A 16,247-nucleotide genomic window follows, 5' to 3' on the forward strand; every position below is an offset into this window, starting at 1 on the left:
TTCCAAGGCAGAAGAATGGCAAGGACTAGGCAGTGGGGTGGGGACACAAAGATAAAGAATGCAACCGTTCCCATAGTCAGTACGTGTTCATTACGCACAGGTAAGTGCTGGCCATCCAAAGACAGTCCCTGCCCTCCAGGAGCTGGCAGTCTAATGGGGGAGACAACATACAAGTAATGCGGACGAGCTACCGTCAGATGATCAACCCAAAGAAGAGACTAAATGAAGAGGAGCTGGGAAAGATCTCCTGAAGAAGATGGGATTGTAATTGGGTTACAGGAAGCTGGGGAACCCAGGAGGCAGAAACAAGGAGGAAGAAAATTTCAGGAATACACGACAGTCCAAGAAAAAGCCCAGAACGCAGACATGCATGCGTAGTCTATGGAGTATTTGAAGGCAGACAGTGTTACTAGAATAGGTGGGGTGTCTAAGGTGGGTATAAGGAGACAGGGAAGGGGGGAGGTTATGAAGGGATCTTCTTGCCAGAGGATCTTTTTGTGTATGTGTGTGTGAGAGAGAGAGAGAGAGAGAGAGAGAGAAAGAGAGAGAAACCAGGCCAGACCTTTTATTTATTTGTTTTGTGTGTGTGTGTGTGTGTATATATATATATATTTTTTAAAGAAATATACACTTAAGAAAATATTTAAGATATTTTAAGAATATATAGATATTTAAGAAGATATTTTAAGAATATCACTTTAGTGGCCAGACTGGAGTAGAAAGATAATAGAGAAAGGCAGACCCACTGGCAGACTCTATAGTTTGTGTGTAAAGGGATGAGGATCTATACTAGGGTGTTGGAGGTGTCACAGAAAAGAAGGAGATGTATTAGAGAGATGGTGCAGCAGTGAAATTGACAGGCTTTGGCAACAGATTGAATAGGAATGTTTAAAAATTTGGGGGGGGGGCAGCTGGGTGGCTTAGTGGATTGAGAGTCAGGGAGATCCTAGGTTCAAATCTGGCCTTGGACACTTCCTAGCTGTGTGACCCTAGGCAAGTCATTTAACCCCCATTGCCTAGCCCTTACTTGCTCATCTGCCTTAGAACCAATACATAATATTAATTCTAAGGTGAGGTTTAAAAAAAAATTTTTTTTTACATGTAATTGAAAAATATTTCATGAAATAAACTTTAAATAATTTTTAAATGAATTGGGAAAGTAGGAAGGAGGGCTTTTAGGGGGAAAGTTCATGAGTTCTATTTTGGACATATTAAGTACGAGATATCTACTGGGCATCCAGTTCTAGTTGTCTAAAAGACGCTTGGAGATGCAAGATCAGAGGTCATCAGAGAGGCTGGTGTAGGATGGACAGATAGGAGAATCATTAGCCATGGGAGCTGAAAGATCAAGTGAAGTAGTATAGAGGGAGAAGGGAAGAGAACCCAGGACAGGACCTTACAGGGTTCTGTTAAAGGGTGTGAGCTGAGTGATGCTCTGTCAGAGGAGCCTGAGAAAAGAGGAGGAGAACCAGGAGAGAGTGGTGTCCTGGTGAGGCTCTTGAGGAGGAGAGGGTGTTCCACAGTGTCAAAGACTGCAGAGAGGTCAAGGAGGATGAGGGTTAAGGGAAAAAAATCATTGGATTTGGTAACCAAGAGATCACTGGTCTCTTTGGAAACACCAAAAAGAACGAGAGGAACTTATATTTTATTAAGGAAAATATGTCCTGATAAAAGTCTTTACAGAATAAGTATATCCAGGTCTTCTGACTGCAGAGCCAGAGAACTACATTGCTTCCCCAAAAGGGTCTTCTAGCACTAAGATTCTAGGATTCTACATGGGAAAAAAAGTTAGAATTTTGCAAAGTGCCACTTTATATTCTATCCACCAATAAGCTATTTTTTTCTCAGAAAAAAGAAAATGAGGGGACAAATGGATAAGAAAGTCTCATGACAATGTTCAATGCCCAGAAGTACTTACTACTACTGACTTTTACTTTGCCTTTAGCGATTTTTTGCTTGTTTAGGTTCATTTTCTACTGTGGGAAAGAGTAATTCATTACAGTAGGTTAACTTCTTGGGTTCTCTTTAGCTATTCTGCTACAATGCAAGAATGGCTTTGTCTAGGGCAGCTAGTTGACTCAGTGAATAGAGAGCCAGACCTAGAGTCAGGTGGTCCTAGGTTCAAATTTGGACTCAGACACTTCCTAGCTGTGTGACCCTGGGCAAGTCACTTAACCCCCATTGCCAAACCCCTACCACTATTCTGTCTTGGAGCCAATATTTATTTATTATCAGTTCCATGACAGAAGATAAGGGTTTTTTATTCAAAAAAATTAAAAAAAAATTTTTTTAAACCCCCTACCTTCCGTCCTGGAGTCAATACTGTGTATTGGCTCCAAGGCAGAAGAATGGTAAGGGCTAGGCAATGGGGGTCAAGTGACTTGCCCAGGGTCACACAACTAGGAAATGTCTGAGGCCAGATTTTAACTTAGGACCTCCTGTCTCTAGGCCTGGCTCTCAATCCACTGAGCCACCCAGCTGTTCTCATATTATTCAAACTTTTAAAAAGTAAATAGTGCAGCAACTAGGTAGCTACAGTAGAGTGCTAGCCTGGGGTCCAAGGTGGCCTCAGACACTTCTTAGCTCTGCAACCCTGGGCAAGTAACTTAACCCCAATTGCCTAACCCTTACTGCAATTCTGCCTTAGAATCAATACTTAGTATCAGTTCTAAAACAGAGTAAGGGTTTTGAAGAAAGAAAAGGAATGAAGGAAGGAACGAAGGGAAGGGAAAGAGAAAGAGGAAAGGAGGGAAGGAAGGAAAATAAAGACAAAGAAAGAAAAGAAGGAGAAAGGGAAAAACACAAAAGGTAATAATTTTTCTAAAAAAATTAGTGATCACAGAGTCTTGAGTGGCTTTATCAGGAATAGGTTATACCAGACTAACCTCATTTCCTTTTTTAATAGGCAGTTAAAAGACTGAGGAAGGCCATAGATATATCTTACCTAAATTTCAGCCAAACATTTGTAAGTCTATTTGGAAAAAAAAAAAAAAAAGTACTCTTACTAGTAAGGGTAGAGAGATGAGTTTAAATGATTATCTAATTAGGTATGTTTAGAACTAGTTGGCTAAATGGCCAAATCCAAAGACTTGTCATTTAACTAGTATATGTTAGGCACTGTGCTAAGCTCTGGAAATACAAAGACAGATCCTCCCCTCAAGGAGCTCATATTCTACCTGCTCTGAGAAAGAGCATCTGACATGGAGTGAAAAAGGGCCTCTGTTTAAATCTTAATTCTACCATTTCCTAACTGTGGACAAGTCAGAATTTCTCTGGGCCTCAGTTTCTTCGTTTCTAAAATTAAAGATTTGAATGAGATGATCTCTAAATCCATGATCCTATATACCAGTTTGAAAAGAGGTTTCTAGTCTAGTGCTCCAGGGATCCATGCTTGGCCCTGGACTATTTTAGCATTTTTTTTTTTAAACCCTTGTACTTCGGTGTATTGTCTCATAGGTGGAAGATTGGTAAGGGTGGGCAATGGGGGTCAAGTGACTTGCCCAGGGTCACACAGCTGGGAAGTGGCTGAGGCCGGGTTTGAATCTAGGACCTCCTGTCTCTAGGCCTGACTCTCACTCCACTGAGCTACCCAGCTGCCCCCTATTTTAGCATTTTTATCAGTGATTTAGATGGGTTTTCAAAGTCTAGTGCAGGGAATCCTGGGAGTCCCTGAGACCCTTTCAGGGGAATATATGAGGGGTCACAACTATTTTCATAATAATACTGACTTTATTTGCCTATCAAAATAGTCTTTCCTTTCCCACTGATTTTCTTCATGTACTTCAACCAAAACAACGGATCAAAAGAGATTGAATAGAGAAGCAGAGAGGAGAATCCAGCTATCTTCTGTTCAGGGAGATATTAAAGATAGATATTTGCAAAAATATATAAAACAATGCCACTCTTCTCACTAAATGTTTTTGTTTTGGAGGGTATGGTTATTTTTCTCTTTTTAAATAAGTTTTATTGATATTTTGTGTTTCTTCCATTGCCATAGTTATCCCAAGTATCCCCATGTACCCCTCAGAACCGTATACATAACAAATGGCAATTTTTTAGAGAGGAAAAAGAAATCGACACAACTGATTGATACATTGAAAAAAGTTTAAAACCACATACAATATGTAACACCTAATATATTATTTCTGTTATTTGTGTTAACTTGCAATTAATTTATTGTTTTAAGTGAATCTGTGAATATTTTTAGATGAAGTCACAATTTCCAATATAGAAAACATTGATAGATAACCCCATAGGAACACAACTTCTTTGGGGGTCCTATGACCAAAATGTTTAAGAAATGCTCATTTAGATAAAGGTACAACTAGCATGTTTATCAAACTTAAAGAGAACAAAAATCTAGGAGGCAAAGCTAACTCATGGGATCATAGATTTAGAGCTATAAAGGAACTCAGGGGCCATCTAATTCACCCTTCCCCCATTTTATAGGTGAAGAAAATGAGTCCTGAAGCAGTGAAGGATATTGCCCAAAGTCATGCAGGTAGAAGTTGAATGAAGCTTTGAACCTAGGGCCTCTGACACCAAGCACACATTTCACTGTACCACAAACAAGATCCAAAAAATATCTTGGGGCATCTAGGTAGCATAGTGGAAAGAGAGCCTGGACTTGAATCTGGAGGACCTGGGTTCAAATCTAGCCTCAGACACTTCTTAGCTATGTGACCCTTGGCAAGTCACTTAACCCCATTTGCCTAGTCCTTACTGTTCTGATGCCTTGGAACCAAATACTTGTATTGATACTAAGTCAGAAAGTAATGATTCTTTTAAAACAAAAAAAAACAAAAAACCCTTGATCTAGAATATTGGATAAAAAAAATAAAATTAAACATAACATAAAATAAATGTGAAGTTTAAAGATTAAAAAAAAACCAACTTTCCAAATAAATCTGGGGAAAACACAGCCAAAGAGGACCTCCTTTGAAGGAGACATCAGCATTTATTGAATCGGTATAATATGAGTCAATTATGTAAAAGGATAGTTCAAAAAACTGCATAGGATCCTGGGAAGCATGGAGTCCAGAACTGGAGAAATTATAATTCTTCTGTATTCTTCCTTGGTTAGACTATATTTAGAGTATTCTGTTGAATTCTAGATGCCACATTTTTGTAAACTCCCATCATAATAATAATTACAAAGCATTAATGAGGTGTTAAATAACTGTAAAAGATGAACCTATGTCCAGATAGAACTGAGAAGAGAACAATACAATTGGCTGGGAAAACAACTTAGCCCTACTGCTAGGGGCTTTAAAAGAATAAGATTGCCAGAACTTGGAGGAGTTTGAGACTACCAGGGATTGCAAGCAGGGATGGACTGGTGGGGAGCAGGGGCAGGAGGGCTTCTCCCCTCTCTGACCTCTCCCTCCCTTCAACATCAGTCATATAGTTTTGGGATTTTTTTGTAAATCCTTACTTCCATCTTAGAATCAATACTGTATATTGGTTCCAAGGCAGAAAAATGGTATGGGCTGGGCAATGGGGATTAAGTGACTTGCCCAGGGTCACACAGCTAGGAAGTGTCTGAGGCCAGATTTGAATCCAGGACCTTCTGTCTCCAGGCCTGGTTCTCAATCAGTGGATCCACCTAGCCTTCTCCAACCATGTAGTTTTGAAGGGAAGCTCCTGGACCAACAAAGATGTACACATTTGAGGCAGGCACCCAAGGGAGGAGATAGCTTCAAGGAGCTGTGGAGAGGAACAGACCTTGGAAACCCAGGAGGACATCAACATTTCTTTCATGTCATTTTATCATTACATAAATTAGTAAATTTAAGATAATGCAACCTGGGACCTGACTCTCAATCCACTGAGCTACCCAGCTGCCCCTTATGAGATTCTTACACCAGAGAAGAAGGGAATATAGGTAAGCCTTGTTTTACTGCGCTTTGCAGATACTGCGAATTGAAGGTTTGAATCAACTCTGCATTTATTAAGGAGGTCTATCAACACCATTTTCCAACAGCATGTACTCACGTGGTGTCTGTCACATTTTGTCATTCTTGCAATATTTCAAACTTTTTCATTATCATTATTATACAATAGACATTATTATTATGTCTGTTATGGTAACCTGTGATCAGTGATCTTTGATGAAGCTATTATAATTGTTTTGGGGCACTGTGAATTATGCCCACATGAGGTGGAAAGCTTAATCCATAAATGTTGTGAGTGTGCTGAATGCTCCACTAATCATAATTCCTGCCTCTCTCCCTCTCCTCAGACTCCCTATTCCTTGAGACACAATAATATTGAAATTAGGCCAACTAATGACCCTACAATGGTCTCTAAGTATTCAAATGAAAGGAAGAGGCAATCCATGCAGCAGCCTTCATTATGGTCTTATCTGTGGTCACTGCTGCCGCCACCTCAGCCTGATCACTGTCAGCAGCCATCAACATCAAGGCAAGATTCTCCACCAGGAAAAAGATTGGGCCTTGCTGACAGCTCAGATGATGGTTAGCATTTTGAGTTGTTTTTCTCTAACCAATAAAATATATTTTTAAAATCCTTATCTTCGTCCTAGAATCAATAATGAGTGTTGTTTCCAAGGCAGAAGAACAGTAAGAGCTGGGCAATGTGGGTTAAGTGAATTGCTCAGGATCAAGTAACTAGGAAGTATCTGAGGCTAGATTTGAACCCAGGACCTAGGTTCCAGCCCAATAAAGTCTCTAGGTCTGGCCCAATAAAGTATAATAAAAAAAAAAACCAATTAAAGACATAATACTATTGCACACTTAATAGACTACAGTATAATATAAACATAACTATTCTATGCAGGGAAACCAAATTGTTTATGTAACTCACTTTATTGAGATATTTGATTTACTGTTGTGATCTGGAACTGGACCTGCAATATCTCTAAGAGATGCATGTATTGTCAAATCCAGTGGAGTAACCGGAGTCAGAAGGTTTGGGTTCTAGACCCAGCTCTAATCCTTCCTGGCTGTGTGACTTTGAGGGGATGAGAATGGATGACCTCTAAGGTCCCTGGTAATTCTGGCCTTCTGTGTTCCTAGGAACAGATGAATCACTGGACTCCTGCATTATTGTGAATTCAAGTTGGAACCAGTAGGGTGAGACAGCAAGGGTTCCTACATCCTGGCATGGAGGGTCCTGAGAGCCACAGATCGGCTTTCTTGTGAAAGGGCTTGATTGGGTCATGCAGTGTTACTCTTGGGGCTCCCAGGGTCCCTGCAGCGTCTCTCTTAGCTGCAGTGGAGAGCGCCTCCTTCTTTCCTCTCAGCAGCCTCCAGTGGCCCAGCTTTCCAGACTGCTCCAAGGAGAGGGTTTTAGTTTCACCATCTTGCTGCTGAAGTGACAGCCAGAAGATGCAGGAAACAGAGCAGAAGGGGAATGGGGTGCGTAGTAGAGAAGAGAAGGAAGGAGAAATAATGAAAGGGGACCCCAGGGCATCAGAGCACAGCTATCTTCACAAAAGCCGTGGGCTTCTGTACCCCCTAAGTGACTCCTGTTCCTTTTGTAAACAGATCATTAAGGGAATTTCATGTGGCCAGAAAACACCCTGAAGACTGGCTTTTCCTCTCAATGGATACACATAACAAGGGCAATTCATTGCACTGAGTTTTCTCTGGGCAAACTAATAAAAACAAACAGTAAATAACATTTCTAAGGAGCAATGTGACCTGATGGTTGGCGGCTGGTATTTGAATCAGGAAGACCTGCCTCTGACATGTACTGGCTATGTGATCCCAGACAAGTCACATAACCACTCAGAGCCCCAAACAATTCTCCTTACAGAGGAATTGTAGTTCTGTATCCAAATATAAGCACGGGATGGACAGAGGCAATTAAGTCATCCTCATCTTGCTTAAAGTACAGAGACGAGAACCAGTCTCAGCAACTAATCAAATGCTTTTACAATAACAATAGCTAGCCTTTATATAACACTTTAAGATTTGCAAAGTACTTTAAATACATTAGTACATTAAATACTTTAAATAAGTACACTGAGATCCTGGGACATAGGTGCTAATAACAAATAAACTAAAGTGAAAAATAGTTTGTTTTGATCTGCATTCTGACTCAGAGTTTTGTCTCTGGTGTGGATAACATTCTTTGTCATAAGACCTTCAGAATTGTCTTGGACTGTTGCATTCCTGAGAGTAGCCAAGTCTTTCACAGTTGATCACCATACAATATTTCTGTTACTATGTACAATGTGCTGGTTCTGCTTATTTCGCTTTTCATCAGTTCATGTAGGTCTTTCTAGTTCTTTCTGAAATCATTTCTTATGGCACAGTAGTATTCTGTCACCATCATACACAATGGACATCCCCTTAATTTCCATTTCTTTACCACCACAAAAAGGCTTGCTATAAATATTTTTGATGGAGTAGGTTCTGTATGTAAAATTTGAACGTGAAATATACTTTAAATGTGAAATAATAAAATTGACAGGAAAACTATTTGGATTGACTGAGGAAGCTAAATCTTGTCCTGTGGGTCATCTAGAAACCAAAATACAAGTTCAGGACTCAAGTTATTAGAACTTCTTAAAGAGATTTAGACTTCAAAGAACAGTGAATGAGGAGAGAGTGTTAAACCATGGTAATGATCGACTTGGTGGAAGGTGAGGTGAAATAGGGAGTGGGAAGAATACTTTGACTGTGACTTTGGTCTCTTCCTCTCATCTTGGCTAGAAGAGGCCTTTGCAGACTTTAAAGGGTCCAGTGGATTTGGGAATTTCCATCTTCCCATTGGTGTCATCCCCTGGAAGAGCAGCAGTTGGTGGCAGTGTATGCATCAAGAACCAGTGACAGATTAGATCCAGATTCACATTTCTACAAAGAGGCCAGCAAAGAAAATATACCGTGCCTATGTATTTTAAATTTATTTTTTAAATTTAATTAATGTAGAATATTTTTCCACGGTTACATGACTCATGTTCTTTCCCTCCCCTCCTCTTTCCCCCTCCCATAGCCAATGCACAATTCAACTGAGTTTTACAAGTATCATTGATCAAGACCCATTTCCATATTATTAATGTTTGCAATAGAGTGATCATTTAGAGTTTACATCCCCAATCATATTCCCATGGAACCATGTGATCAAGGAAATGTCTTTCTTCTGTGTTTCTGCTCCCACAGTTCTTTCTCTGGATGTGGATAGAGTTCTTTCTCATAAATCCCTCAGAATTGTCTTGGATCATTGCATTGCTGCTAGTACAGAAGTCCATTACATTCAATTGTGTCACAGTATATCAGTCTCTGTGTATAATGTTCTCCTGGTTCTGCTCCTTTTGCTCTGCATCAATTCCTGGAGGTTGTTCCAGTTCACATGGAATTCCTCCAGTTCATTATTCCTTTGAGCCCAATAGTATTCCATCACCAACAGATATCATAATTTGTTCAGCCATTCCCCCTCATTTTCCAATTTTTTGCCACCACAAAGAGTGCACATGCCTATGTATTTTGAGTACTCCAAGAAAGGAGAGAAAAGACTTCTCCCTCTAAGCAGAGTTTCAACTTGGTGGCATGTACTCCCTAAGCTTGAGCCCACTTTCTCTTGAACCCTGTATGTACAGATAGGAAAGTATATCACAGATTTTTATTCCTACTCTCTTCCCATGAGCTACTCCTTCACCCCACCTCAAAACATATACAAAGATGGTCACACCATTAATCTTGCCATCACCCACAAATGTACCACCTCCCCATTCAAGAATTTCCATATTCCCTTATCCAACTATAATTGATTGGCCTTTCATTTTTCCTTCTGCCTTCCCTTATTATTCATCAGAGCTGTGACTTCCAATCCCTTGACCCCTCCCAATTCTCTCCCAAGACCATTATATAATATGTACTACACTAACCACTCTCTCCTCATCTTGATTTCTGGTGAACAAATTTAATTCTGCACTGTTCTACTCTCTTGAATCCCCACCCCCTTCTCATATCACTGATTACTCTGAACCAAGACTCAGCCTTGGATTACTCACATTATTCTCCTACACAAATGCTGCTGAATGAATGTGAAGAAAAATCGCATAACAGGTCCTCGACAAATTTATGTTATATAACTTCATCAGGGCTTTCACTGATGGGAGGCAATCTAATAAACCAAGAACTATGTCTCATATACATTCCCTTCTCTCCTCCGACACTGCCCCTCATCACCTCACACTGGACTGTTGCACTAACCTGTCTGTTGGCGGGTTTGCCTGACTTTGGCCTCTCTGCACTCCAATCTGTCCTCTGTTCAGCCACTAAAGTGATTTACTAAACACAGGTCTCTGATCATGGCATTCCCCTACTCAATATATGCCAGTGGATCCCTGTTGCCCACAGTGCTTTATTTGGCATTCAGATTAACCTAACCTTATCTTACTGTTCCAGGCTTCTTATACCTTACTCCCTGACACATACTCTTCATTTCAGTGACATTGATCTTCTGGCTCTTCCATGAACAAAACATTCTATTTCTCTGCCCTGGACATTCTCTCTGTCTGTTCTCCATACCTGGAATACTCTCCCTCCTCTGCTCTGAATATATTTGTTAGCATGTTGTCTCCCCATTAGACTGTAAGCTCCTTGAGAGCAGATTGTCTTTTGTCTTTTTTTTTTTTTTTTAATCCTTAGAGCACCTAGGACAGTGCCTGGCAAATAGAAGACCCTTAATAAATGTTGGTTTATTGGCTCTTTGTATCAACTATACCACCTTAGTAAATACCCTTTCTAAAAGCTGCTTAAGTTTGACTGGTGAAATTATTTTCTATTGATAATCGTGGCAGAAAGAACACTGGTTGGGCTTGAGAAAAGACACTTCCAACTCCTCAGGGATATCCCTGGATCTTTGAGAGGATATAGAAGTCATACTCTGGGGATTTAACACATCAGAATGTGTGGGAGTTGGGAAAGTAGCCTCAGAACATATGTTACATTAAACAACTAACAATACCATGGTTCATTAAAGTTTACAAAGTGTTTTCGTCATAATCCTTCAAGACAGGTAATACAAGCATGATCAGGCCAACTTTGTAGATCAAGAAATTGAAGAAGGTTAAATAATTTGCCCAAAGTGTTGGAGCAAGCATTGGAGATGGGACGTGAACAGGTATCCTGAGATGATACCAAATGGCCTTTCTACCATGCCACATTTGGCTTTATATTAAATATGAAGCTGCAGCCTAAGCCTTTAGTTACAAGCATAACCCAGTTTTGGTCTCTCACAGACAGGTCATTAAACCTAAAAAAGGGTATCACTAAAAAATCTGGAGAAAGGTCACATCTTCTTCTAGTTCTTTCTGGGCCTTAATTTTCTTCCCTGTCAAATGAGGGGGGTGGACTTAATGATCCACAAGACTAGACGGTAACTTCCTTTTCTTCCTTCTTTCCCATATCTAACAGTGGCATGTTTCTGTGAAAAGAGTTAGAAAATCTGAATGACCATGAGCAAACACTGAACTTCTCTCTCTGAGCCTGTTTCCTCAGGTGTTAAAGGACAATAATATTTCTACTACTTATCTCCCTGGATGATTGGGGGGGGGGGGGAGGCGGGGGAAGGTTTTATAAATTTAAGGCCCTGTAGAAATGTGAATAGATATTATTTCTTGGGCTTTCTGACATGTTGGGACTCCTGAGGTCCACTGTCCTATTTGTTGTTCCAAAGATCTCCAGAGCAGAACCTGGACCTACAAAGGATCAAGCTGGGCAAGATAACAGATGGAGACCCCTTCTTTTCCCATTCCAAAATACTCCTACACTTGAAAATGATAAATGCCTCAGCCAGTCCTGGAACGTGGCCTAACAAAAGCCCAAGTGATGTTTCTAGAGCAGACAACTGAAACCATAGAGGAGTTGGGGATCCAAAGAAATTCACCAACACATAATTATTTATCTATTTCCTGTAAAGCCAGTAAAAGGTTGTTCCACAGAAACTCCAAGTTTCTGTTACAGAGGTGGGAAGGTGCTCCTCATTGGACCTCAACTTTTTTTCTTCTTTCTCTTTTACACACAGGGACTTTTTTAAGGCAATCTTTCCCAAAGCAGAAAAGTCCTATGGGTTACGTTAATGTTTCCTTCAAAGTCCTTGACCTGTCCTGGCTAACTTAGGTAAAAGAGGTCTCTGAGTTCCCCTTTTCAAGTGGGGGACAGAAAAGCCTAATATCACTGAGGTAAGATACTATATTATCTACCTCTTTGAGGGGAAGCAGAAGAGAGTCTTTCTAGATTTAAGAGGAGTGGATTAGCCAGAAGGTTCTTTAGGGCATAGAATTAATATAAGCACAAACCGAGAAGTGGAAAGAAATTCAGAGGTCAATTTCACAGATTCATCCCCCCATCATTTTATAGAGAAGGAATCCGAAGCCTAGAGTTGTTAAGTGGCTTGTCCATAGTCACATAGTACATATGAGGCAAGATTTAAATCTAGGCTCTGGGACTCCAAAATCATTTTGCTAGAAAAGGGGAAGGGGTGAGAAGGGCCGGGTTTCAAATATGGAATGTCAGAGCTGGAAGGGCCCTTAGGATACAAGAAGACAGTGCTGGGAAGAACCTTAGAACACAAGAATGTCAGAGCTGGGAAGATTCTCAGAACACAGAATGTCAGAGCTAGAAGGGCCCCTAGAAAACAGAATGTAAGAGCTGGCAGAGACCTTAGAAAAGGAAATGACAGAGCTGGGAGGGTCCTTAGGCCACCTGAGTAACAAGAACAGGGGGCATTAAAAGCCTAGAATAGCACAGCAATAAGAAGCCTGAGTCTCAGGGAGATGGCACAAGAACCTAAAGCATGGCTCAATCCAGCGGCTGTTAACTGGCTCCATTTGCAATATGGTACTGCATTTAGTTTTACTTTATAGACAGCATAAGTAGATTAAGTACTGGGCCAAGAGTCAGAAATATCTGAGTTCAAATCCAGCCTCAGACACTTACTTGCTTGTGTGACCCTGAACAAGTCACTTTACCCTGTTTGCCTCAGTTTCCTCATCTATAAAATGAATTGGAGAATGAAATGATAAACCACTCTAGTGTCTCAGCCAAGAAAACCCCAAATAGGGTCAGGAAGAGTCAGGTAATGGGCTGAAGGTGGATAGAGGCAGGAAGGCTTCCTAGGACTCTGAGTGCGAGGCTCACGGTGATCAGAACTAAGACTGAAGGGTATAGTATCTACATAGGAAGCTTCCACCTTCTCTCCCACCCAGTACGCTCAGAGCCAACATGGCCGCCGGGCTGGGCGGGGGAGGGGGCAGTAAGGGTGGAGGAAGGGGCGGGGCCAGCTCTGGAGCCCGGGCATAGGGAGGGCGGGGCCGGCGTCTACAGAACTTAGAGCGCAGGCGCGGCTTTGGGAACCCGGATGGAGGTACTGTGGGTCGGAGCGGAAGTGGTGGGAGAAGGCCGAGGGTGGGCGGGGAGTAGATCTCGCGTGGGAAGTCGGGGGTGGGAGCCCTCCGACAGAGAACCCGCCACGGGCTGAGGGTCCCGAGAAAAGGGCTCTGGGTCAAGAGGACCGAAGAGCCCTTCCTCTTCTCTCACTTCTCCATGCCCCCTTTCCCAAGCTGGCTGTCTCCTCCGTACTCTGGAATGTCCCTGCCCCCATCCCAGGGGAAAAGAGGCTGCTGGAGCATAGAGCCAGAAGGAACTTTAGAAGGAAGGATGGGATTGCTGGAAAGGAACCTTAGAGCAGGACTTGGAACGTTAGAGTACAGAGTGGAAGAACCGGAAGGACCTTTAAACAGAGAATGGAGGGGGCCGGAAGGAACTTTAGAGTAGGGGATGGAACCTTAGAGCAAGGGGTGGAAGAACCGGAAGCACTCTTACACAGGGAATGGGAGGGCCGGAAGGAACCTTAGAACGGGGGTGGGGGTTGGGACAGCCGGAAAGAACCTTAGAACAGAGGATGGAAGAACCGGAAGGACTCCTAAACAAATAGGGATTGGAAGGGCCGGAAGAAATGGTAGACTAGAGGCTTTAAGAGCCAAAAGGTAGTTTACGATGGAGGCTGGAAATTCGAAAAGATCCTTAAAACAGGGAAAGAGAGGGCCGGAGGGCACTTTAGGGGAAGAGAGAGAGCTGGAAACATTCTAGCGTGTAGCCCCAGGATCGCAGGTTTGGAGCTGAAAGGGACTTTCTGGGCCATGTGGTCCAATCTGATCATTTTATAAATGAGCAAACTTGAGACTCAAAAGAGGTGACGAAGCTTACCTGTATGTAGACAGGATTCTACACACGAATATAGCCAAAACAGTGGCAGAATTCTAACCCCATTGTCATACTCCAAAGTTAATGCTGTTCTTGGGTGCCCCACTCTGGCAAAGGGGTAGTTACCATGCCAACAGGGAAGAACTTGTGAAGAAAAACCGTGTTCTAAAAACCACAGCTATCCCACAGTGGAATATAGCGGTAGATTCTTAAACTCCGTGGGAGCTAAGAATGTGTTTTTTTCTTAATTTCTGAGGCCTAGAACAACGGTGTGGTACACAGTATAGATGTTTGATACATATGTGTTGAATGAATGCATATAATAGGTTCTCCCTGTCTTGGGGTTGCCTGCTAAGTTATAATTTGGCTTGCTGACCCCCTGAGATCCCTTCCATCTCTTGAGAATCTAGCTAAAGTCTTATTTGGTCTGTGTTATTTGGAAACAGGAAGTTGAAAACTGCAAGTTCAACATAATACAAGTTCTTCAGTTCTTAGACCCCATCTTTAACCCCTGAAATAGAACTCTCAACCTTTTTTTTTTTTTTTTTTAAACACGTTCTATCCATAAATGGGAAAGAGACCAGGAAGGAAGAGATACCCAGGTTTCAATAGCTCTCACTAACCATGTGGCATTGGCAAGTTTCTTCTCTCTATGTCTTAAGTTTCCATATCTGTCATATAGTTTGGACTGGCTGTTCACTGAGTTCTCTGCCAGGTCTGAAAGTTACATAGTTTGATGGAATTTGCAATGTGGTAGGGAGGGCTTAGAGCCTAATTTCTGTTACCAGCTACCCTACCTGATGATCTTGAGCAAGGCGTTCTTTGGGGCTCAGCTTCCTCATCTGTAAAATGAGGGTATTGAACTAACTAGATGATCTACCCTTTAGCATGAAGAGGTCATATCAGTGAAGTAATTTTTCTTTCTTTCTTTTTTTTTTTGTTTTGCCTTCTTTGGTTTCTTTCTCTTTAGGCCAGGTATAGGATCCAAGTGCCATTCAACCGTTGCAGCTGAATCTGGACATGGTAGAGGGGAAAGGAAGGGAAGGAGCAAGACTGAGGTGGGTAAAGTGACTCTCTCCCCCTTCCCAAGGCCTCTTTGGAGGGGGCTTGGAGCCTGGGAGGAAAAAAACAGGCCCATTGTAAAAGCACACACAAAAAAAGAAGGCGGGGCATTCCCAGCTTGATCTCTGTTTTCCCTAGTCCCTCTCTATCCTTAAAGTCAAATGTTAACTGTGTTCCCAGATTCCCAAACTACTGCTGCTCTCTAGGGGTTTCAGACACACAGTTTTGAGCTGGATTTGCCAGAACCCAAGTAATGCCTTGTTCTCAGTCCCCCCCCTTGCTTCCTTCCCTGCCTCCTGGAGATGGAGCAAGCTGCAGGCGCCCCCTTGTGCCAAGGAAGGAGCATTGGTTTCTTCCAGTTGATTGACTTAAACGGGTAATTATTTTCAATTTCTACCCCTCTATCCTACATAAATGCTTGAAAAGTGCTGGGAAGTGAGGGGGAAATTGAGAGAGAGAAAAATGTAAAGAAGGAGAAGACAGAGGCCCTCCATTTTAAGGAAGCTAAGTCTAGAATGGAGATATAATGCATATCCAAATAATGAATATGCCGTGGAACAGAAAAACATGAAAAGGGCATATAAGGGCTCAGGAGATAAGGTGATTTCTGGCCGGGGGAAATCAGAGAAGGCTTCATGGAACAGGTGGCATCTGAGCTGGGACTTGAAGGCCAGGTAGAAGATTATCAACTGGAAGAGATTTGGCTGAGGACTGTAGATTTTTTCCTGTCACCAGCTTCTGTGCCTTGGATCATGGTGCTTTATGGCTTGGGGCCTAAGTGTGAGGATGATTAGGGCAGTAGCTTTGTCTCCAGAGGCCATGAACCATGAGCCATGAACAGGGTCTGGGGGTACAGCTAACATACTTAATGTTTGTTAAAGTCTTATTTGGCCTGTGTTATTTGGAAACAGGAAGTTGAATGTTTGTGTGACTTTGGATGAACTATTTCCACCCCTCTGCCTTGGTTTCCTCATTTAGAAAATGTAGTCTGTATTCTAAGCTCTTTCT

The sequence above is a fragment of the Gracilinanus agilis genome, chromosome 3 (genome assembly GCF_016433145.1).
Source record: "Gracilinanus agilis isolate LMUSP501 chromosome 3, AgileGrace, whole genome shotgun sequence".
Lineage (NCBI taxonomy): Eukaryota > Metazoa > Chordata > Mammalia > Didelphimorphia > Didelphidae > Gracilinanus > Gracilinanus agilis.